At 43.0% G+C, this 24,166-nt stretch overlaps 1 protein-coding gene across 4 annotated transcripts in view; it reads left to right on the top strand.

Annotated features, from left to right (window-relative positions):
- Positions 1–13,699: 13,699 nt before the first annotated feature.
- Positions 13,700–24,166, top strand: part of B3GALT1 (beta-1,3-galactosyltransferase 1) — a 335,884-nt gene continuing 325,417 nt past the window's right edge. Inside the window, exon 1 of one of the 4 annotated variants that reach the window (XM_083577462.1) lies at positions 13,700–13,955. The gene's annotated coding sequence lies outside the window, so the exon portion shown is untranslated. Of the gene's footprint in view, positions 13,989–14,094; positions 14,601–15,372; positions 15,398–24,166 lie in introns of those variants that run through there. The other 3 variants (XM_083577463.1, XM_083577464.1, XM_083577465.1) reach the window with 3 other exon arrangements.

Below are 24,166 nucleotides of genomic sequence, written 5' to 3'. Positions count from 1 at the left end.
CCTTGAAATAAAGCAGTCTTGAATCTTCAGAGCTTAAGCATCCAACTGGTCTAAAAGATGCATAGGAAAACAGTAGTTAGCACTTCAAAGGAACTTTAATGGTCATATAGGTAATAATGTAACATGGGTGGCGTAGTGGTCTAAACCACAGAGCCTAGGGCTTGCCGATCAGAAGGTCGGCGGTTCGAATCCCCACAACGGGGTGAGCTCCCGTTGCTCAGTCCTAGCTCCTGCCCACCTAGCAGTTCGAAAGCTTATCAAAGTGCAAGTAGATAAATAGGTACCACTTCAGCGGGAAGGTAAATGGTGTTTCCGTGCGCTGCTCTGGTTTGCCAGAAGCGGCTTAGTCATGCTGGCCACATGACCCAGAAGCTCTCTGCAGACGAACGCCGACTCCTTCGGCCTATAGAGCGAGATGAGCACACAACCCCAGAGTCGTCCGCGACTAGACCTAAAGGTCAGGGTATCTTTACCTCTTTACCTTTAAAGAGGGATTGGACCATTCATGGTGATTATATTACCTCCCATATCAGAAGCAGCATTGAACACCAATTGTTGGGGATCATGAGCAGGCTATTGTAGGGTTGCCATATTTCAAAAAGTGGGCCAAAGATGCCATCAGGGAGGGTGCCACTACCAGGAAGGCCTTCTTCCTGGTTCCCTGTAACTTTGCATCTCACAGTGAGGGAACCAGCAGATGACCTTCGAAGGAGGACCTCAGTGTCTGGGCTGAACGAGGGAGGTGGAGATGCTCCTTCAGGTATACTAGGCCGAGACCATTTAGGACTTTAAAGGTCAGCACCAACATTGTGCTCGGAAATGTCCTGGGAGCCAGTGACATTTGTTATGTCCAAGTTCATGAGAAATATCAAATCAAACACTTGTCCATGGACCCTGGTTTGGTTTGCATTATGAAGTTACCTAACATAGTAGGACTGGGGGATCCAAACACCTCTTCTCAAGCTGAATTTGCTAACATGCACAGGGGACTATTCCAGGTCTTGGGCACCAGGGAATGCATTCCATGTGGTGTATTTTAGACAATGAATATTTTAGATTGGTCAGGACACAAAGTTGTTTGCAAGCTACTGGTTCCACCCTATTCATATTGTCTCCAATTTACCTCCTTTTGTTCATGGAGAGATGTGCTCTGTTACACTGCATTCTAAAATCCATTTTTTTCATTCATCTACATATTTTTGATGGCTTTGCGCTGAGCCCAAGGGTAAACAGACAGCTGTTAATAGCCATCGGTTGGAAGCCAGAAAGATATTTCTTGATCAACAACATTTTAACAATAGAGTTGTTGTGTCATCATGATTCACTAGCAAATCACTCAGCCCCGTCTCAGAATTTTTTATCATTATGTTTAACTTAATTATATTCACAATCTTTTGTTATCACCAGCTGGATTCTTTGAAACATGCAGAAATCTCCCCCCAAGAGTGTGGTCATGGTACCATTTAGAGACAGTGGTGGTCCATTTGTCAGAATGTCCTCCAGAAGCACCTATAATCCCTTCATTGGGGGCAGCAGTGCAGCTACAATACAAACTTATGCCAGTTTTATATCATCTTAACTATCAGGGCTTCTGGGATTGGTAGTTTGGTGAAAACGCTGGGAATTCCTACATGCTATTATGTTTAGTGGAACACATATCGGAAAACATTCTCTGCCCTGAAAATAAATGCCTTAGACCATAGCTGGTGTGTCTTCAGATGTTTGCTTATCTGCACCCCCCCCAAAAAAAACCTCTAACCACTCCAGAACTTCAGTTCTGAGCAGTAGTAGGTGATAGGGTAGGATGGCAGTAGTTACATAACCTCCTGCTGTTTTCCAAGAGGGAGCGTGAACGAGGCAAGGCAGTGGAGACTTCAACTGACATGGTCTCCTGCTGGTGTGTTTGCACAGCACTGACCTCCCTGCTTCCTTGCCCTTCCCACTATCCCTCCAGGTGAGCTGTAGAGACTCTGCTGCTAGGAGGTCAGGTAAATGCCCCATCCCATTCTCTCCTACAGGTTCTCAGGGTTTCCTAGGAAGAGCACCTTGTGTTAAAACAGCTTTGTATTGTAGAAACACTGAGTAGTTGTTGTCGGCGGCATTTAACTGGGTCTGCACCTAAAATCCAAGAAGGATGCCAAGTGGGTGCAAGTCAAGAAGGTGGAAGGCAAGGTAGAAGGCCATCTCCCCAATACCCATTAGTCATAGCTCACTTGGCGGGGGCACCCGGAGAAGGGCTTCTGAAGGTCACCTTATCAATTTGATTATCTACCTTGACCTTAAGCAATGTACAGAAGCATGTAATACTGTGATAAATGCATGAAGACTTCTCATTAGAAATGTTTCCGCACATCTCTCCGGACAATGGCACATGAAATTGCCACAGTGCATATGCTGAAGGGGCTTCAGTCTGTGGTGCAGAATGATTATAGAACCAGTGAGTGATGCAGGCTGCATAGTGTTCTCTTTTGTGTGTGTACATATCTAGTAAGTCTGGTTGTGAACTGTAGCACACTGACCTTCTGCACTGTAAATTTGGTACAGGAAATGAGGATCTAAACTATATATAGCTTAAGCCAATGCATGTCCACTCCGAAGTAAGACTGCAATCCTAACCCCACGTACCTAGGAGTAAGCTCCAATGAATTTAGTAGGGCTTATTTTTGAGTAGACACAGGTAGGATTGCACTGTCCTTGATTTACTCTCCAGACAAGTATAGCACGGCTAGACCATGTGGCCCCCTCCATATATTGCTGCCCCAGCCAGCATAAGCAAAAGTCAGGGATGGTGGGAGATAGAATGCACCTGGATTTGGAGGTCATGTGAGAGCACAACCCCCATAAATTAAACTAATTTCTGACTCAAGCAAGGTGAGTGGACTGCAGAATGGACTTTTGTTCCTTTTGTTCAATCTTCCTTTGCATCTGTGAGTGGTTAAGCTATTTCACATCCCACCCCCCACCTGCCACCCCCCGGTTAGAATCTGTCTCTCCACCCCCTCACCAGACAGTAGCAGACCATCTGTTTCAAGGAACATTAATGCTATCAAGAATGCAAAAATTAATTTTCTAATACAAAAAATTAATCTGAACTGGATTAACCGAGGGAAAGAACATTCAGCTTTCAGCTTGCATAAATCTGTAGTTTTGTTCAGTGGTTTCCTTAATCGTGATTAATATTTTCATTTTATTTATAATTTTGCATGTAATTTCTTTCTAAAGGCTTTTCATGGGATAATCTGGCAATTGCTGCTGTTAATAATCATGAGAAGATAACCTGTTTCCCTTTCCCATGGCAGGGATGATGTGTGACTTTTTGGGAAGGGGTCCAGACACTGGCAGGCCTGTCTCAGTCAGGTTGTTTGGGAAGCTGGATCATTTCGCTAAAAGTCAAAACGAAGGTCCCTGAGGAGTATTAACCAGGATCCAAATACCTCTGCTCGCTAGCAGGAAGGGGAAAGGGTGGAGTCTGCTTATGGAACAGTTCCAAACTGTGATTTCATCTTCGCAGAAATATGTTCTGTCTGATTCTGGGGAGGAGGAGTTACAGGTTCAGGTTCCAGAATTTTAAAAAAGCAAAAGACCTCAATAACGAAACACAGGCCACATCTGCACTGTACATTTAAACCAGAGGAGTATCATATACCACTGTTATCATAGCAGTATCATTAGAAGCTCCCTATTCCCCTCACAGAGGCACAATTCCCAGAGTTCCCTGGGAAGAGGGATTGACTGTTAAAGCACTCTTGGAATCGTAGCTCGGTGAGTGGAATAATGGTCTCCTAACAACTCTCAGCCTCCTTAAGAAACGCTGGATCCTTTGGGGAAAGCTATGAGTGCTTTAAAGTGGAATGATACTGCTTTAAATGTATAGTGCAGATAGGTGTAGTGCAATGCAATACAGCAATGGACAGAAAATCGTCAATAAAATCTAGAACTACTAATACAATAATATCCAGCCTCGACAATGCTGGAAACTAGGACCTGGTTCTTCTTGATTCGGTTTTTCTGTGCAGTGAGTTCACCTATGTGGGGCATTTCTTACTAACAGGGAGAGCTAAAAAAAAAATGAGATAATAAGTGCTAGCTAAATTAAATTTTAGGCATATCATTGATGTGATTTCCACACACACCCCTCCCCAAAGTGTGATTTTTAAACGGTTTGTTTCCTTTATCTCTGCCTCCACCAAGATTCTTCCAGCAGGCACTTTTGGGAGAATCTGCAACAATACAGCTGTTGAGATGTGATAGATGGTTTTTGTATTCCAACCAAATGCTGTTTAGTTATCTTCCAACACTTTTGATGAATTGGGTTAGACATATTACTGATTCTGAGTAGGCTGAGGGCAGGCTTTTCTGGACAAGAAAATAGCTACTGTGTGCACCAGAGCTATTATATTATGGGAAGAAACTGCACCAGAATGTTGAGTCTTGAAGGTTATATTTATGAGATGGCCAATATTGTCCAAGCGGAATGGCTGAAGGTTTTTGTTTACGCTTTTCAGATAATACAAAAATATTTCTCTTAGCTATTCAGAAATGACTGAACACAGAATTATTCCCTTTTTTCCCCCTGGCTTGAAGGATTTATGAATCCCACACAGGGAAAATGTAAAATACATTATATGTAAAACTGCAGACTTTAAATATTTATGTTCTAAAGACAACTAAACATTTCTATTGCTAAATATCTGCTTTAACTCACATACAATACCGTAGGCTAGCTTTTGAATATTCATTGAAGGTTTGAGTAACTTACAGCTGATAATTAGTTTCTAATTCAATTCTGCTGCATCCAAAGAGTCACATTTTGAAAACTGGTGGTTGCATTGGACTTTGATGCCCCAATGAAGAATGCTTTGACCCGGGTGCCATACTTGCACATGCAGGTGTCACCATTCGTTTCAATGAAGGACGCCACTTCACATGCACATTCCTTTCTGTGCATGGAGCTGCCTCTTCCATCAAAGTTAATAAACTCCTGAGGAACTACACATATCTGTTGGAGCCCTTGTGACTGCAGGAACATTGCATTAGCCTGTGCACAGTTTAGTGCATTACGCTACATTGACATCATCCTGTAATAGCAACTCATTAAAGGAAACATCATGTGGATTGTTCTTCTGGATGAGGGAGGAACCTGTGACCAACCAGAGGTTGTTGGACTCCAACTCCCATCAGCCCCAGCAAGTATGGCCAAAGGTCAGGGGTGGTGGGAGCTGAACAATGTCCTGAGGGCCACCGGCTCCCTCATCCCTGTTAGGGATGAGCTTCCAGCCACATGTGTAAAAGGGTGCTTTGTAAGAAGGCAGCAACCTTAATCTACAAACACAGCGATGCCCCATACACATTGAGCTCATACTTGTATCATCTCTTGTCAGCTGTCTGATGGATGCGGACCACAGGCTCCCTATTTCCTTAAACCACCCTGCATATATATCATTCTTTCCAGATGTTTTGGTGCTTGCTTATTTGTATCACTGTCGTGTTCCAAATGACACAAGGTTTTGTAACTAAGAACGTTGTCAGTTGATACAGTGGTACCCAACTTGTCAAAAGGATGCTGAGCTGTAGCTTGTGCTGTCCATCCTCTGTGCAGTCAGCTTTCTCTCTGAAAAATTATTGTGAAGCCTTATGATTACAGCAAGTGCACTGAAGGAGGAAAAGGTACTATTGCTAGTGTAAACTGTTCAAAATGCCTTGAAATAAAGAATTGCAAGCACACAAGTTTGGAAATCCAATGAAGAATTCAACGTAATTAATTGGCTTATAGTCCTTCAAATCCTGTAAGCTTAAGCAGTTCAAGTACCTTGATTAATTTACTGCAAATCATATCATCTAAAATTTTTGACTTTTTCCTTTAAAAAAACACACCTCACAATGAATTAAAATCATAATATTGGATTTCAGCACTGAGCTTTCAATTTCTCAGAACTCTCCTTGCTTTTTATGGTACTGCTTTCCCACGGGATTTTAGACGCATTTCCCAGAACTTTGCTTGACCATCTCCAGTTTCAGAAGCTTGCAAATTTTTGCTTCAGGTTGTCTCATCTATAATCTCGGGATCAGATGGTCAAGCCAGTAAAATGAGACAAGGACTGGAAGAAATAAATTTACAACTTAGCAGCTCCCTCAAACCATCTAAATAAATCCTCAAATCCCACTCCCTACAGGAATTAGTTTAGCTGCCAAGTTCCCCATGAGTTCCTAAGTGAAGATATTTGGCAATGTGGAAGGTTGGTGTCACCCAAAACAGGTGAGGAGTGATAATTCAGCTGTGCAGCTGATTTTTGCTAACCCCTGACAGCCAAATCACCCCCTTAAAAAGCTAAAGGTAAAGGTAAAGGGACCCCTGACCATTAGGTCCAGTTGTGGCCGACTCCGGGGTTGCGGTGCTCATCTCGCTTTATTGGCCGAGGGAGCCGGCGTACAGCTTCCAGGTCATGTGGCCAGCAGGACTAAGCCGCTTCTGGTGAACCAGAGCAGCACACGGAAACGCCGTTTAGCTTCCCGCCAGAGCAGTACCTATTTATCTACTTGCACTTTGACGTGCTTTCGAACTGCTAGGTTGGCAGGAGCAGGAACCGAGCAATGGGCGCTCACCCCGTCACGGGGATTCAAACTGCCAACCTTATGATCGGCAAGTCCTAGGCTCTGTGGTTTAACCCACAGCGCCACCCGCGTCCCTTCTAATCACCCCCTTAGGATGCAGTAATAAAGAGGTGTTCTTAACGCCTCCTATTTCACAGTGGAAAGGGGAAATGTGGCAATGACAAAGCAAATACTTAGCAATACTTAGCCTTAATAAATTATATTGAGAATCTGTTTACAAAAACAGTACTTTAGGAGGGGGAAACACAAGGCAAAGTCTCAGTGAGGCACAACCTTTATTAAGAAAAATGCCACACAGAGTAGAAGCCAGCTTTCAAGTTATCCAGAACTGCTTAGGCTGGAAGTTAGAACCACAGTGAAGGAGGAAGTGGAGGAGGCACAAGAAAGGGAGGGGAATTGCTGAGCTTGATGTTGAAGATGCAGAGTCTGCAGATAGGGGTGCAGGAGGTGGTAGGCAGACCATGTTTGGCTCTGCAAGGTGCAAAACAGTGTTCAGGTTGCACTGAAGACTGCCAGAACAAAGAAACAATGATGGTTGTTCCCCCGTACTGTTGGAAAACAGAGAATCTAGCAGTTATTTGGATGTGTCTTCGGGACTGAAGAGGACATAGAGGATCCATCTGAGGCAGGAAGCAGAAGAGAAATGAGGCGACACACATTTATGTGTATCTGTTTGTTTTATGCGTATCTGTATGGGACGCGGATGGCGCTGTGATCTAAACCACTGAGCCTAGGGCTTGCTGATCGGAAGGTAGGCAGTTCAAATCCCCGCAACGGGGTAAACTCCACTTGCTCCGTTCCAGCTCCTGCCAACCTAGCAGTTCGAAAGCACGTCCAAACAGTGCAAGTAGATAAATAGGTACCGCTCCAGTGGGAAGGTAAATGGTGTTTCCATGTGCTGCTCTGGTTTCGTCAGAAGCGGCTTAGTCATGCTGGCCACATGACCTAGAAAAACTGTCTGCGGACAAACATCGGCTCCCTCAGCCAGTAAAACGAGATGAGCACCACAACCCCAGTTGTTCGCGACTGGACTTAACTGTCAGGGGTCCTTTACCTTTACCTTTCATGTTCGTTTTATTTATTTATTGCATTTATACACAGCCTTTCTGCCAAAGCCCCCAAGGCGGTTTACAATGTTAAAATGCTAACACAAATAAATGATACAAGACTTTGTGAATCAAAAGCGGAGACGCTATATGTACTTTGTTTGTTTTGCAAATAATAAAATATTCTGTCTGTATGTATGTATATATACAGTCGTACCTTGGTTGACGAATGCCTTGCAACGCGAACGTTTTGGCTCCTGAACGCCACAAAGTGAGTGTTCTGGTTTGTGAATGTTCTTTGGAACCTGAACATCTGGCTCGGCTTGCACGGCTTCCGATTGGCTGCAGGAACTTCCTGCAGCCAATCGGAAGCCACACCTTGGTTTCTGAATGTTTTGGAAGTCAAACAGACTTCTGGAAATACACACACACACACACACGTGTAAAAGTTGCACCTGACAAAGGCAAGGGGAGAGGACACAGGCCCTGCCTCTCTCGCTCTCTCCTTCCTTCTCACAGGGCAGGTAGTGTCAGTTTGCACTGTGTGAGGAGGGGGCTGTTTGACATATTTCCTCTCTTCTTCCTTGTCACAGGGCAGACCCCTTTGGCCCTGGGAAGGAGAGGAGTCAGTCCAACTCCAGCAGGCCCTGATGTTGCCCTAGCAACAATATACTCCATGACTGTGTTTGTCTATCTGTTTTTGCTTCCTTTGCTGTGTGAATTTGACAACGGTTGCCTTTGTAGATTTCCTGGTAAATTTTGCTAACATGTTGCTTTGCAGAAACTGGAGAAAACTGAAGCAGGAAAGACACCCCACTGCCAGGAAGATAACATTCAGAGTTTGCCCCACGGTTTTGTAATGCCTAACAAAATCCTTTTGTTTGGGGTCTTTTGGTGAGCACACAAAATAACAGAATGACCTTATCAGAACTGGGGGAAACACGAGTGTGAGGATTTTGCCTGGTATATCTATGTGACTGTTTTTGGCTGGTGGAACAAGAAGGCATTTACCACACACCATTCAGAATATTGCCCATAAACTGTTATGTAATTATGGACCTGGTCAAAGAGGGAGGGACCTTCAAGCTTTCTGGACAGAAACTCTGATATTGCTCTAAAAGCATAAAATAAGGATTGACTGCAATACCACATATGCATATTTACTCAGAAGGACAATCCAACCAAGGTCAGTAGAACTTACTCCCAAGTAAGTGGCTTTAAGATCGTATCCTAATGGTGCAATTGTACATGTCTACTCAGAAATAAGTCCGCAGTGGGGCTTACTCCCAAGTATAGCGCTGAGGCCTTTCCACTGAAATCTTGGTTTAGGAATCACAAGCTTGGAAAACACAACATACGGTATGTGCAGTTTATTTGCTTCCCAGTTACGTTGCCTTTCAAACGTGCTGCCCTCATAATTTAAAGCTTCTACCTGAAAACATGACAGGAAAATGACTTTTAAAAATGCAGAAAGATTTTCCAGGAAGCTACAAAGCACAACAGAAGCTTGGCAATGGCGTACGGCCTGAACCCTTCTCCTTACGGTACCATAATAGGAAAAAGCAAGTTATTATACTGCTAATCTTTATTATCTGCCATCGACTCTGGGCTAAGCCATTCTCTCACAGCTCTTCCCATCCATAAAACTGTATAGGAGACACTGCTTTGTATCATCTTCTAAGATTTTGACATTTTGAGGTGAGGAGTGCCTGGTGCTCTGTCTTAAGTAATAAATAACTTTAGATAAGAGTCTATTGTGGCTGAGTATGATGGTAACACACTATTGTGTTTGGACAGGGAGGAGGGGAAGCTTTTATTACTGTACTTGCATCCTGACCAATATAATGCTGGGAGTTCATTTGCCATCCTCTGGGCTTTTTCTTTCCAACTTCTTTTGAAGTTTAGCATGTTTTGGTGTTGCTGTCAGTCTGTTCAGGAGTCCTGTCTTCCTGCCAATGCAGATCATCTTATATTTGTGAATGGTGTGTTGCTGTTCATAAGCTAGCTAGCTCTCTTTAAGACATCTTTTTGCACACATTTGTTTTTAATCCTCTGGTACCCAAGGGTAATTAACCCAAGCAATGTTGACATGCAGCCATGGATTTTATTAGCGCTGGGATCAATGCTTTGCTCTTTAAGTGCTTTGCAGTTTAAGAAATGTGGGGTGCTTTTACTGAAGAGATTGAAAGGTTTTGTTTTTAGTTTTTGTAAGTTGAGTTGCTAGACGGAAGAAAAGTGTCTTCATGTTCCGTTTGCTGTGGCACTTTGGATTTCTGTACAGTTGCTGCAGATCTCTGTGGATTGACAAAATACATACAACGCAGCGTTGATATTGATGATACTTATAACTAATCCTGAATTAAACAGAATCGGCAGTATACATTGTGGTAACTTGTTTAAAATGCAGTTTCCTGCTGGGCTTTTAGCTATTTTATATTGACATGCTATGTACACAAACATCCTAAGTCCCCTCAGGCCTGAAAAATGTTTCAAGCTGTAAGGCTTTAAGAGAACTTATAATTTTCTGTCATAAATTACACAGTGTAAGAATCTGAGATTTTAAGCATAGAATAATGGAATTATAGAGTTGGAAAGGTTCTTGAGTGTCATCTAGTCCAACCCCCAGCAATGCAGGAATTTCAACTAAATCATGCATGACAGATGGCCAATTAGCCTCTGCTTAAAAACATCCAAGGAAGGAGAGGCCACCACCTCTCATGGGAGTCTGTTTCACTGTTGAACAGCCCTTACTGTCAGAAAGTTCTTTCTGATGCTTAGTTGGAATTTCCTTTCTTGTAACTTGAATCCATTGGTTCGGGTCCTAGCCTCCAAAGCAGGAAAAAACAGGCTCGCTCCATCCTCCATGTGATAGCCCTTTAGATATTTAAAGATGGCTATCATATCTCCTCTCAGTCTCCTGTTTTCCAGGCCCAACTCCATCAACCGTTCCTTAGAAGGCTTGGTTTCCAGTCTCTTGATCATATTGGTTGCCTTCCTCTGCACATGTTTCAGCTTGTCAATATCTTTCTTAAATTGTGGTTCCCAGAACTAGACACAGTTCTCCAGGTGTGGTCTGACCAAGGCAGAATAGAGCAGGACTGTAACATCCCTTGATATTATTATTATTATTATTATTATTATTATTATTATTATTATTATTTGTACCCCACCCATCTGTCTGGGTTTTCCTAGCCACTCTGGGTGGCTTCCAACAAAGATTAAAAATACATTAAAATGTCACACATTAAAAACTTCACTGAACACGGCTGCCTTCAGATGTCTTCTAAATGTCAGGTAGTTGTTTATCTCTTTGACATCTGATGGGAGGGCGTTCCACAGGGCGGGCGCCACTACTGAGAAGGCCCTCTGACTGGTTCCCTGTAGCTTTGCTTCTTGCAATGAGGGAACCACCAGAAGGCCCTCAGCGCTGGACCTCAGCATCCGGGCAGAACGATGGGGGTGGAGACGCTCCTTCAGGTATACTGGACTGAGGCAGTTTAGGACTTTAAAGGTCAACACCAACACTTTGAATTGTGCTTGGAAACGTATTGTGATCTGGACACTATAGTTCTGTTGATGCAGTCCGTAACATTATTAGCATATATTTTTTGCTGCTGCATCAAACTGTTGACTCATGTTAAACTTGTGGTCTACTAAGACCTCTAGATCCTTTCCACATGGACTACTGGCAATCCAGATGTTTCCCATCTTATATTTGTGCAGCTAGTTCTTCCTGCCTAAATGCAGAGCCTCCCATTTGTCCCTATTGAAATCCACACTTGGCTATGATGCTCACTGGGTGGTCTTGCTCAAGTCACAATCTTGCAGCCTAGCCTATCTCAAAGGGTTGTTGAAAGGCTTTAAATCCTCACACAAAGACCAATATATCAATGGAACAAGTGCCTTAGCATTATAGAAAAACTTTGATATTTCTCCTGAGGTGGTATGGTTGACAGGTGCCTATAAATGTACAGCATATACTGCCAAATTCACACGGTAAAGGATGCAAAGACATGCTACAGCTGGGTAATATACAATATTGGTCATACTGTACTCAAAGTAGATAATTGATTTCAGTGGGTCTGAGTATGACTTAGTTGGAGTTCACTTCCACCACACATGCACCAAATACAGGGTGCTAATCTTGAAGTGAGACGAATGCGTGTCAACACACACAAATGTGTGGAACTGAACCCACAAGTTCTCAAAGAACAGATTTTTTCCAACATTGTCACCAGACAACATGGATTCCAGGATTCTCTTCCATGCTTTAGTCTCCAAGTTATTTTTGTTCTGAAGCCAATGAAATACATAACAGTGTATTTGTCCCATCTTCCTTTTAACCCGTGGACATTGCATAAGCTCCAAAATTGTTATAAATATTTGGTTATGGGCTCTCCCATTCATTTGGCTCTGGACACATTACTGGTGCCCCCACCAATAGTGATTGAAGCCATGTGCATATGACATGGCACCACAGTTTTAAGAAGGATATTGACAAGCTGGAACATGTGCAGGGGAGGGCGACCAAGATGATCAAGGGTATGGAAACCAAGCTTTATGACGAAAGGTTGAGGGAGTTGGGTATGCTTAGTCTGGAAAAGAAAAGACTGAGAGGAGATATAATAGGTATCTTCAAATATCTGAAGAGCTGTCATATGGATGGAGTAAGCTTGTTTGCTGAGGCTTCAAGGGGTAGAACATGAACCAATGGATTCAAATAGCAAGAAAGGAGATTCCAACTAAACATTAGGAATACGTTTCTGACAGTAAGAGCTGTTCGACAGTCAAATGGGCTCCCTCAGAAGGTGGTGGCCTCACCACCCTTGGAAGCTTTTACGCAGATGTTATGTGGCCATCTGTCCAGGATTCTGTAGCTATGATTCCTGGATTGTTGGGTCCTTTCCAACTCTACCATTCTATGGCTCTATGACATTAGCCACAATTTGTATCTGCCTTGTAATTTTTGAGAAATACAGCTGTTGGATGTACTTCCCCTCAAACCAGCTTCCATGTGATTTGAAAATGTAAGGCACATTCACTTCATGATGAAACTGTGATGTATACACTCGAGACTGCTTTGACACATGTGCAAATGCCAGCTGTGAGAATAGGCTTTTTTCCAGTGGGGTGGGTGGGGGGTAGCAGGTGTAGTTGAAACCAAACAGGCAATGCATATTGGGTGAAGTCAACCTTATTGTGTTCTAAGTTGCTAACCTGCACATAGCCTTTGAGAATGAGAAGCAGACTATGTTGCATGAAACTCAAAAAACAAAAACAAGTTCTCTCCCTATTGCTGGGGACAATCTCCATCCTTGGCCACGAACCTCTCCTTTGTTGCTACCAATGGCTCTGCTACATTCCCTCACCCCACAGCCTCATTCCTAAATACCTATCTGTTAGAAACGCAACGATGCCAGCTTTCAGATAAGAAAAGGGAAATGGAGAGAGGGGCTGGGGAGGAAAGGAACGGGGAAGGCTGGAGTGATCAGGGACAAGGGATCAGAAAGGTGCACTTTCTGCTTGCAGCAGGTGCAAACCTTCCTTCAGCATGGGGGCATGTTTTGCTAGCTCTGCCCTATACTCCCCACCCCCCGCGATGCTAATCCCACCTTCCTTGCGTGCAACGCTTACTCTAAAGGTATTCTCCCGAAGAAGCAGTGATTCCTTTGGTACCGATTTGTCCCCCGCCCCCTCTCTTTCGACCCGGGGTCCCTCCGATCCCCCGGTTAAGCTGGAAGGGGATGGCCGAAGCCACCTTAAACAAAGCCTCGGGCAAGGCGGGCGCACCTCGGCGCTGCGGACCCCCGAAAGCCCCACCGGGAGCCGACTGCCCCTTCCTTCCCGCTCTCCCGGAAGCCGAGCCGCCGACTGAAGCAGGGGGCGAACAAGAACGCGAGGAAGCAAGGAGGCGACCACGGGGGCTGGGTGGGCGGGGGAAGCGGCTGGGCGGGCAGCCCTCCTCCCGCCATTGGTGGGCGCCCCTCTCTCCCGGGGAGCCCGAGGAGGCGCCGATTGGCTGCCGGCGCTTGTCAGTCGGCGAGGGCCGAGTTCCATTGCTGGCTGGGCGTGCGGCGTGAATCGCTGCTGCTGCTGCCGCGGCGGCTGGTGCAGCTGCGGGGAAAGCGGGGCTGGCGGCGCGGCGGCAGCGGAGGGAGAAGGGATGCTGGCGGAATGGGCGGCCGGGCAGGAAAGCGGCGAGCGGGAGCCGGAACTCCGCTGAGAAGCGTCCGCGCTGCTGCTGCTGCTGCTGCTGCTGCTGCCAGTCAAGGGAAGGACGTGAGCCGAGCCCCGCCGGTGAGGTTTGGCGCCGGGCAGGCTTCTTTCTGGGTGTGTGTTGTGGTGTGTGTGTGTGTGTCTCTGTGTGTATTGTGGCTGTGCGTGAGGGGCAGGATCTCCCCGCGCAGCATCCGTTGTTGGAAGGGCTGGACTCGGGCGGCGCAGGGCAGGGGATCGGCCGCCGCCGGGCAGGGCTGGGCTTGGCTGGGGGGCATTGAGCAAGATGTCTGGGCGAGGGGCGAGCGCGGCTGAGCGGCATGGGCGCCTGGAGGGCTTGGGCGCACTTGGCGGGGCAGAGGCGCCCGGCCGCCTCCGGAGCATCGCCCTGGTGCTCGGATGCCCTTCAAGGAGGCTTCGCCGGCAGCCGGAACGCGAGGACGAAGGAGCATCCAGGAAGCCCCGCAGATGGAACTTTATTGGCCTAATTAAAAGAGGATTTGCATGGCGAGGGGAAGCGCGGATTGGCAAGGCAATGCCCTGGGCGCAGGTTGCTGGAGAGCAAGAGGGGTTGCTTGCTTTGGGGTTCTTTTTGCTTCTTGCAAGCGAAACTTCAGCTGGAGCCCGTGGCCTGGCGGGCTTTGCCCCGCAGCCCATGCCCGAAGTTGAGGAAGCGAGCCCTTGGACTGATCTCTCCTAGCAGCTTCGAGCTCCTCAGACCTTAGGGTGAGTCAGGTAGGCAGCCGCCCAACTCCTTCCCTGCCCACCTCTGCCTTGGTTCGAATACCTATAGATCCACCGTGTGGATGCCAGGCTTTGGGTTCAGCTCGCCTACTTTTCTGGAGCTTTTCCCGTGTGTGAGAGAGTACTATTGGAGGCGTGTGTTTGGCTGGGTGTTGGTGGAGAAGAGCAAGCTTTTGTTTTCCTGTCTGAGCGAGAGAGTTGAGAAGTCCAGTGGCTCTCAGCTGTGAACTGTCAGTTCCCCACAATGGGATGCCGGATTATTTGCCAGCCTGCACTGTGGGACTTCCAAAGTGTATTGATGTCAGGGCAGCTGTTACTTTGCTTTTTTCCCTCCCAAATAAGATGCAGGGATTTATTTATTTATTTTAAAAGACAGATTGCCAATTAAGAAAACAGCGTTAACCTTCTGTTTTTGTAACCATCTCCGCAGGGGACTGGGTTTGATTTTATTCTCCCACAGAAATTGCGTTAAATGAAAAGGGCTTTTTTTGTTCCCAACTCTGATGCTGATGGCTAATGCTGGTTGGTTGGTAGATTTGGAACCTTGCAACTTTGGGAAGTGGATGGGATGACCCACTGATGCTTGTTCCTTAATAGTTTTTTTGAGGATTATTATTTTTAAAAGAAGAACTCTATGAATATTGATCCTAGAGGAGGTAATGGTGTTAGTCTGTTGTAGCAACGTTGACGAAAGGGTCTTGTGGCACCTTTCGAAAAGCTAACTGATCTTGTGGTATAAGGTTTCATGGACGAGAAGTCGCTTGCTATCCTATACAAAAGTAAGTCTGTGAGGTTTACTCTCAAGTAAATGTGCATTGGATTGTGGCTGCAGCCATATGTATCCTCTTGAATATAACAAAGTGGGTTGCTTGTAGCCATAAAACCTTTTGGCATGATACATTGTAAGTCTTAAAGATACATCAGAACTTTCCCTGTTTTTTCCTTAGAGATATGCAACCTAATATTAAGCAGTTTTTCTCAGAAGTAAGGTGAAGTAATTCAGTGACACGTCAGTCACCTGTTTGACTTCTCTTGGTTCTTTGAGGGGTAAAAGCAATACAGAAATGAAGCAGAAAAAGCTACTCTGTGCATACTGAGAAAGAGCAAACTAATGGTCAAAAGACACATGCACAAGAGCTACTTAAAGAGAATAGCAACTTGGCTGAGATTTTGGTTGCAGAAAGTTTATTACAAAATCCCTGACCTTGACTTGCGGATACTAATGTGCAGTGCTGCTCTTGGCATGTTTACTCATGTTTCAGTTGCGTTGGGGGGGGGTGTTACTTCTTTGTAAGCGTGGTTAGGATCACAGTATTAAATTCTTCCAAACCTTAGGTCTCACCAGATGAATTCTGGATTTACTGGGATGTGTTCTTTCTTCTTGAAGACTGGAAGCAATAAAACAAAGCCAAACTTCAGCTTATCCAGTGGTCTAATATGTTGCTCTGTTGGCTGCAATCTTGTACACACTTCCTAGTGAGTAAGCACTGTGGACCTCAGTGGGAACTTACTCCTGAGTAAATATGCCCAGGCTTGGGCTGCAGACCATTACGAACACTAGATTCTGAGTTGGTTAGTAGTGTTTTGTTATCTTAGCATGCATTGGTTGTTCTCATATCTTTCTTAAAAAGGAACGACTCCATAATGCAAAACATTAACTCTCTAATAGCTAACCCTCATAATTACGAGAGGGATCTTTATTTTTATTTTTTATGGTGCTTAATGCTTCTAAATTTTCTGAAGCATTGTGCCACTGATGTAATTAGCAGCCAAACACCAACACATTGGGGAAAGTGTAGCATATCTATGATCTTCCATCTGATGTAGAGTCTAATCTACATACCATTCTAATGATTTGTTAAATAATGGATTGTGATCTGCAGATACCTTGGCCTTATTAATTCAAAGCCAGTGGTGGAATGGTAGGGAGACTGCTCAAATATTTAAGATGGTATTTTGTTCTGCTAAAACCATCTGGTTCCCTGTAGGCATTTTTAGCTCTGAAAAAGTCTCACATAGTTTAGAAGTCTAGGAATGTGCCATGTTGCTTATGCGACCTCCTTCTCTAACATACATGAATTCTCTTCTCTGTTTCCAGGTTGTACTATCCACACTTTCCCTTGATGTCTGAACTGGGTAAACCATGGTTAGCATTCACATAATTCATGTTTTGCAAACCGACCTCAAACCATGGTTTCAAGTTGTGCTTTGTTTGAGTGTTAGCACCAATCATGTTTTACTTGATTCAGACTTGGATGCTACATTGGAAAGCCGTGGTTAGGGCAACTTAGAAATGGATGAGTAATTGAAGTATCAGGGAGGGGGAAGAGGAATGAGTGTTTAAACCCACAATACACTCCCAGACCTCCAAAACATGGTGCAACCTGGGTTACTGTGTCTTGGTTGGATGCACAAATCCATTCATAATAGTTGAAAAACTAATGGGAAGTTAATGAAAGCTACGTATTGACACCATTGGGCTTTAGAATACTTAATCCTTTGGTCAAATCAGGTTGTCATTAACAGTATGTTTGTGTTTTGCACTAATAAGCTTTTATAGCTGAATTGTAAATATTAAGGGTAGGTTTTAATACTCAGTGCTTTCCTTGGTCCCTATAAAACACAAATCTTCTGTCCTGCAATGCACTTATCAGAGAAAAATATATTTACTTACAGGAAACAGAACTGAAATGGTACTTTATCAGATTTATGAATTTTTGTCATATGGTGCTAAAAAAGTGTTAAACAGATGTGAAGCAGTTAATGAAATCTATTTAAGATTTTTTTTCGGTAGCTAGGTACGTTGCAGAGAGCTGTGTGCAGTTTGTTCTATTCCTACTTAGTGCTTCCATTCTAGTTTTTCCTGACCTACACCACTGGGTGCAGTCAGTGTCAATTTTTTTTAGTGGTTTAGTGACATAGACAAATGCTGTTTTGTCAAAAGGCAAGGTTGAAACCCCCAAACTGATTTTCCTTGTGCCTTACATTGTATATTGGGGCTTCAATCCATTGTTCATTTGATTCCTGCTTACTCACTTGGGAAATCCTATTTACTTCAGCGCAATTATTCATCTGAATAGAAATATAGGAAATCTCCCTTATTTTTATTGTACTGCCTTACCTCTTAAGCTACTGGTCCTCTGGGCAGCTATTGCGTTTGGAATTACAAAATAATGGGTTGTCAACAATGCTAGCCCTACTTGGAGTAAACCCATTAAAACTAAGGGGCCTAAGTTAGGCATGTGTATTAATTTCAGTGGGTCTGCTCTGAGTAGGACTAGCATTGAAAACTACTTGGTGCAAATAAGAATGATATTATAAGAATAAGAATAAAATCAAAGCAACGTAAAAGTAATTCATAACATAAAAGCTCCCATTTCAAAGGCCTGATGAAAGGGGCATTTATTTGCCCTAAATGAAATGGATCTAGTAGGGAGCCAGCTCTTAAAAGACCGTGTGCAATGCAGATACGTCAAATAACTAAGGCACAGCAAGTTCATTGAGGCTTTCTCCCTGGTAAGCAGACACAGGACTGCTGCCTCAGTGTATGGTATTGTTATTTTAATGGATCAAGAACTTTTTTTTTTACATTATTATAATCTTTTGTGTTCAAATTGTTGAATACACCAAACTTAACCACAATAAAGCTGTAAATTCTCCTACTACAGAATAAGTATTTTTTAAAAAATAAAAATGACTCAACTACCACAGGGCATATTTGCCATATTTTTTGTGTTTTGTCTTTGCATTAAAATATGAAATGTCAAAAAGAGCATTCAGTTTCCATTCTGCCTTTCAAAATGGTAGAAGAAATAGAAGTTCCTTCTGAAAATATATTCAAATCCTATTGCCTGGATAATTAGCGAGCTACTATATTTCTTTGAAAAAGAAACTTCCTCATTTTCCTCATTGCACGAAAGGGATGTAAACAATTAATTTATGTATGTGTTCGGCTTTTTTAAAAAAAATTGAATGAAACAGTCATTTTTGCACATGCCAACCTGCTGCCTGATTTAATTGCCCAAATAAAGATTATATCACAGCACTAAAATCTCAGTGGTGAAATTGGCAGCAATAAAGCGACTTACATGGATACAGCAGGAGAAAACAAAGCCCTTAAATATTGTGTTTGTATACAACAGGTCGAACTACTAAAGTGGTTTTTAAGAACTGCAGAGGTGTTCTTCTTGTTAATTTAGTAATTTTATGAACCCTTCAAAATTGCGTTCTGACTGACATGGGAAAGTTACTCTTCTCCTTGAACTAAAGTTAATTGGTGACATCTATGTCTCCCATTGAAATGATGTTTTTATAAATGCACATTTTTCAGGCACTCAGCAGACCTCCCACGGGCTACCAAGGCAACCAAGAGATGAAACTACACTGATCTGTCAGTTGTTGCCTTACATCTTCCAAATTACTTGATGGTTTTCTTTGGGACATGCATAGATTATCCTTCATTTGCATGAAGGAACTTTGATCTTGGTTAGAAGAACATTTTCCTAATTTCTCTGATGCCCTCCCACCACCTAGTCTGAGGTCTGGATTCTTCATCCAAGTCTCTCCACATACACCAAGACAGGTGTTTCTATGCATAACCGTGTAATGGCTTCCAAAATCAGTGCACAACTCAAAAAGACCAGCTGGACAATTGTTATCTAGTAGTCTCAACCCCCAGAAAGAGTGGAAATGCAGAGTATATGAAGGTTCTGGAGACTGTAGTCATTGTAGTATTGCTACCTATTTGTTGTATATTAATTGTCTTCAGTGTGTTTTGACAAACTAAATTCTTTATCATTCTTCTTAGAGCAGGGGTGGGGAACCTTTGACCTTTCAGATGTTGTTGGACTTCAGATGTTTCTGTCCAGCCCATCCAGCTCAGCCAATGGCCAGATATGACAGGAGTTGTGGTCCTGTACTGTCGAGAGGGCCACAGATCCCCCACCCCAGGGTTAGAGAATTGGTCTCTCTATTACCATCTTCTCTTAGCTGAAAATGTTGGTGATGGCCCATATTGCCTTAAGTGACTTGAGTTCATCATACCTAAGAGAACATATCCATCCCTTTGTCCCATCACAACCTGGAAGACCAACTGGATATACTCTGTTATGTTTACAAACCAAGCTGCAATGGCATATCTTTATTTTTAAAGACTTATATTCCACCTTCTCCCAAAGAATGGATTCAAGATGGCATACATAGCAAAGCCATATAGGCAGAGAGGCGTTAATGATGATGACTTCTTAACTTTGGGTTTTGATTCTTTTGTTGATTTATTCAGATGCAAATGTGATTGTCTTCAGGAAGCAGTGGAATACGTTTTCCAGTTGACTTTGTGTATGAGGAGGGAAGAGGGGAATTTTGAGTGCCTTAGTTGCAGTTTGATTACAGTATTTCAACTGCCCAAGTCCTTTGTATGCAGAGAACAATACATAAGAGATAAAGAAAAGTTCCACAGGAAGTTACTAATGACATGTAGATGCAGAAAATGTCAGGAGAACTTCTAGTGAGCTGGACAAAAGCAACTGGATCACACTACCACCACAATAAAAAGTCTGCAACTCTCATTGCTATGTTTCTATAATGATGGTTTTCAAACTGTGTTCCCTCTATTAAAACTTTTTTTAAAAGGTCTACACTAAATGATAGGTTTTAATTTAATAAGAAAGTTTTTTTTTGGGGGGGGTTGCAGGAAACCCCCTAGATGATGTAGTCATTTATATTTATAAAAATTATATTTTTTTAAATTTTGCAAATACAGTTTTAATCAATAACTATATCCTCTAGGGTCCTGGACTTCATTTGAAGTTTCTTATGGCTTTCTTAATGAGAAAATTTGTCAACTGATAGACAAGATGCCCTAAGTAGTTGTTTCTTTGCTATTGTTGATCTTCCCTTGCAAAGGCCAGCGGCTGGGGAACGTTGAGCAGTTTCTGTTGTGTGTTGTCAACTCCGGAAACAAATAAAAAAGGGCCCTTTGGCAGGCAAAGGGGCCTAGAAAGGTTTTCCCTGTTGTAAATTTGAAAACCACCGCTCTAGAATGTAGGAAACAGTGCTAAAAGTGGGGTTTTGACATTTTGGAGAGGCTGGGCACCTCTGCCGCTCATGGACATCTATGGCTGACCCCTTATCCAGTTTCTATTGCTACAGGCAAGAAAGCATCTTTTCATTTCCGTTGGAATTCCACAGTATTTTTACACGAACATTTCTTAACAAAGAAGCAGAGGAAGCAAAGTTAGGGTCGCAAATTTGTTTTCCAGGAAACCAATTAGTTCGGTGTGACAGAAGAAAGCGCTGATATTCAATCAGGAAGACATTACAAATAGATTGTCTACCTAAAGCTGTGTCTTTGAGCAGTGCTTCTGAGCTGAGCCAGGGAGAAAGGAAGGATGGGAAGAAAGTCTTTGTTCCTAATTATGAGGCTATGTCTCTAAAAAATATAATTAGACAGAGGGCTGGTTGTGCAGCCCAATTCTATGCATGTTTACCCATAAATTAGTCCCATTATCTTCAGTGGAGCTGACTTGCTAGCAAGCGTGTTTTAGGATGGAATGCTTAGGAATAATACTGTCCATTCAAGGCATGTCCAGCAAGTAAGGCTGCAGTCTTTACTGGCATAATTGGTAGACCAATTACTATGCTTTTGTTGATTAATCAAGGACACATTTTAATCACTGGGCTGAAAAGGAAGGACACATTTGTTTACTTTGAGACCATTTGAGGTTTTGCCATGGAAATTAAAATTAAAATGCCTAAGAGAGTTGTTTTCTTCTCACCATTTGTGGTATCTTATAAAATAAGATGCACCATAATAACTTGGCCAGCCTTGGATTCTATCCACCTTGACTGTGTGTGTGTGTGTGTGTGTGTGTGTGAGAGAGAGAGAGAGAGAGAGAGAGAGAGAGAGAGAGAGATGCCTCTGGCTGTGGTAATTCTCCCATCTGTCCTCCTTCAGCAATAGTGGGTGGGTAGCTGGCTTTTCCAAGTGTCACCCATGGCTAGTGCTACTTAGCCTGAGAGGCAAAATAGGTGAAATAATGTAGCTAAGTTCATCTCCCTTGTATGCAGAAGTTCCCAGATTCAATCCCCAACATCGCCAGACAGGACTGGGAAAACAACCCTGTCCGAATATCCATTTCCTGTCTATGTGGACAGTATTGAGTTAATTAGCCCAATGGTCCACATCAGTATATAAAGCTGCTTTCTGTTTCTGTGCTCTAGCCTGTTTGAAGAAGAAGCATGTGAGATGACATTCTTCTGCAAGCCTCTGCTGATGTTTTGTGATGCTATCCTTTTGTTGGCTCATTTCCACTTAAGTGCTAAACCTGCTGTGGAGCACATTCTGATTCTAGGTTGAGAGTGTTAGGCTAACTTGCAACAAATGAGTAATTTTTTTTTGCCATAGCGGTAGGAATGATTGGAGGATTCAATCTTTCATTGCTGATCCACCCCTCCTGGACTAATGTGTAAATAGGAATGTGGTTATCCAGCAACTTTTGCACTTCTGGGATGCTCCATGTTTTCTGTTCACATGATCACGTTTAGAAATGCATCTTCTGGAGAAAAATGTGCTTAGAAATTTAAATATGAATTTTCATGTAGATTGTGTATGTGTGAAAAGAAGCAGCAAATAATGCTGAAGTAATGTACATGCAGGATGGGACAGTCTTATAGGTGAGTGCATGCAAAAGTGATATGAACCAGAAATAGACTAATTCATCCATCCCTAGTAGATTCCCGTTTATGGTCACGGGAGCTTAGATACATGCAATAGAGACCTCCTCTCTGCACTCACAGGGTGGTGTATAAGTCTCATGAAAGAGATAGGGGCCAAAAATAGATTGAATCAACCATCCTTTTGATTATATATATATATATATATATATATGCACACACATACATATTTTAACAGTGCAACACATCTCAGAAATAAGTATAAAGTGGGAGTAGGATTGTACCCTAAAGCCTGTAACAGCTGCAGATTTGTTCAATTAGAAGATGGTCAACATAATGGAATTTTTATATCCATCAAAAGTCTCAAGTGGGAGGAGATGAGAGAGACAAGATCATCTCTGAAACACATTTAGAAGCCTCAGAAATTTTTGCAAAGGCTCATTTGGCAGCTTCTATCCTATTATAATCCAAATCCTTTTACTCTGTCCTCTATTTCACGTTGCTAATCGTAGCTCCATTGTGTGGAATATTATTTACAAAATGACAGATGTGCTGATTTTGGATCAACTTTGAATGATGGAGTACTTGAATGCAGGACCTGCTGTCAGTGCTGAATTTAAGCTCACTGTTTTCAGCTCCACTTGGGAGCTTGTAGTTGGGACCTCCTGAATGGAATAAATTTTAGGGGGGCAGCTGCAAGCCCTACTTCTGGCAGGGATCAGCTGCACTCAGGAATCAGTCCTAGCTGGGCTTGCTTCTGAGGCCAGATTTAAAAGACACCAAATGCAAGAACAACTGAGAATCTATTTCAAGGTTTCTGATTGTTGCTTTTGTAGTAGTTATTTTACCTGCCCTACAGCTGATGTGTGTGGTTGGTGGGCATAGCTGAGGGAAATTGTCCCACAGGCTGAATTAGAACCCCTGGTGGGCCTAATTTGACCCATTGACTGGATGTTCTCCAGCTACTTATGTTCCTATGTTTCTAGATTCCAGGATAGGCAAAGTCAAGGGTTAGGGGATACTCTTAAATTAGCTGAAGGAATGTGTAGGTGACATTTGAACTGGGAAAGGTATTATCTTGTAAATGGTAGTAATGCACATAAAATGGACAGGAGTAAGATACTTAAGTGGTGATTCATGTGCTTTAAAATGCATGTGTGATTTTGCTTTGGCTAAAGAATTGGAGGCATAGCATGTTGGGGCTCATGCACACGGCATCCATATAAACGACTAAATTAAAGGAGGATGAATAATTAGGTTGATCATGCAGTTATTGTGTTCTCCTTTGATTCCGTAAGCTTTGTGATGACTGAAGAAATAGGCAGAACTCTTCAAACATTTCAGTGAATATCAACATCTTTCAGTCTCGTTATGCGTTGATTCAGCTTAGTTGCTTTTGTGGTTAATTTTACTTTAAAATATGAAACAATGTATCAAAAATACCCACCTGTTTGCAAATGACATTACATGTTAAAACCAAACACATCAACCTCAAAGTAAACCACCTAACAAAAAATCAGAATACCCTCTACCCTATTGAAGTTCTTTGCTATTTTTCTACCAGAGAAGAGTTATGTTTTCATTTCCTTATTTTAGACACTTAAAAAAAAATCCAATTTCTTATCTTTATAGCTAATGTCAACCCAAAGGTAGCAACAGCTGCTTTCCCTCCACAGCAAAACAGAATAGAATTCTATCAGGCTAGAATATCATTAAATATAATTCCCATCCTCAGTCAACTTAACCCTGAGCCCCAAAGCTGACTGAATGAGAGGCTTTACTACAATTTCAAAAGGCACCTGGTGGTGGTAGAGAAAAGGCATGGCAGAATCCAAGTACTGGGGAAAATGAAATGCCCAGATCATATTCTATCA

The sequence above is a fragment of the Podarcis filfolensis genome (assembly GCF_964270895.1).
Source record: "Podarcis filfolensis genome assembly, chromosome: 1".
Lineage (NCBI taxonomy): Eukaryota > Metazoa > Chordata > Lepidosauria > Squamata > Lacertidae > Podarcis > Podarcis filfolensis.
Note: the sequence above shows the minus strand (reverse complement) of the source record. Positions and strands in the feature narration are given on the sequence as shown.